Raw genomic sequence first — 804 nt, forward strand, 5'->3', positions numbered from 1 at the left:
CCCAGCCTGCATGGCTCAGTGGTTGAATGTGAACCTATGAACCAGGAGGACACAGATTCCTGGTCAGGGCACATTCCCTGAAATGTTGAAGGGTATTCTTTAAGAAGAGGAGGAGGAGGAAAAGAAAGGAGGAGGAAGAGGAGAAGGAAGAGGAAATTATGAACAATAAAATGGCAATAAATACATATCTATCAACAATTAAATCTAAAAATCAAGATAAATGAACAAGGAATCTAATGAACAAAACAAACGGATGAATATAATGGATCCAGATGCATGGAAACATGGAACAGACTGACAAATCTCAGAGGGAAAGGGGAGAGGGGGAGAAGAGAGATTAACCAAACATCTTATATGCATGTATATATTACCGATGGACATAGACTACAGGGTGGTGAAGGCCTGGGGTGAGGTGGGAACTGGGTGGAGTAGGGCAATGGGGAGAAAAAGGGGGACATCTGTAATACTCTCAACAATAAAGATTTAAAAAAAAGTCTCAGGGTACACCAAGGCCAGCCTCCACCATGGACCTTTGTGGTGGGGTGGGGTTTCAGGGAGTTGTCAGTGTGAGGACAGCAGAGCTTATGAGGCCCAAACAGACCAAGATTTGGCTGTGTGAAGGAATGGTACCACTGGTTGGATGTGGGAGGGGAAAATGGACCCTGCCTTATAGCCACACAACTCAGTCTCTCCCAGAGTCTGCCCAGACTTCCTTAAGAGACTTCCAAGAGAGTCTGCACCAAGGGCCCAGGCTGGCCACTGACAGATGACTCCTATGCAGGGGCCAAGTTTGGCAGGGGAAGG

Source organism: Myotis yumanensis, unplaced genomic scaffold (assembly GCF_028538775.1).
Source record: "Myotis yumanensis isolate MYYU_CA2020_CCGP unplaced genomic scaffold, mMyoYum1.0.hap1 SCAF_21, whole genome shotgun sequence".
Lineage (NCBI taxonomy): Eukaryota > Metazoa > Chordata > Mammalia > Chiroptera > Vespertilionidae > Myotis > Myotis yumanensis.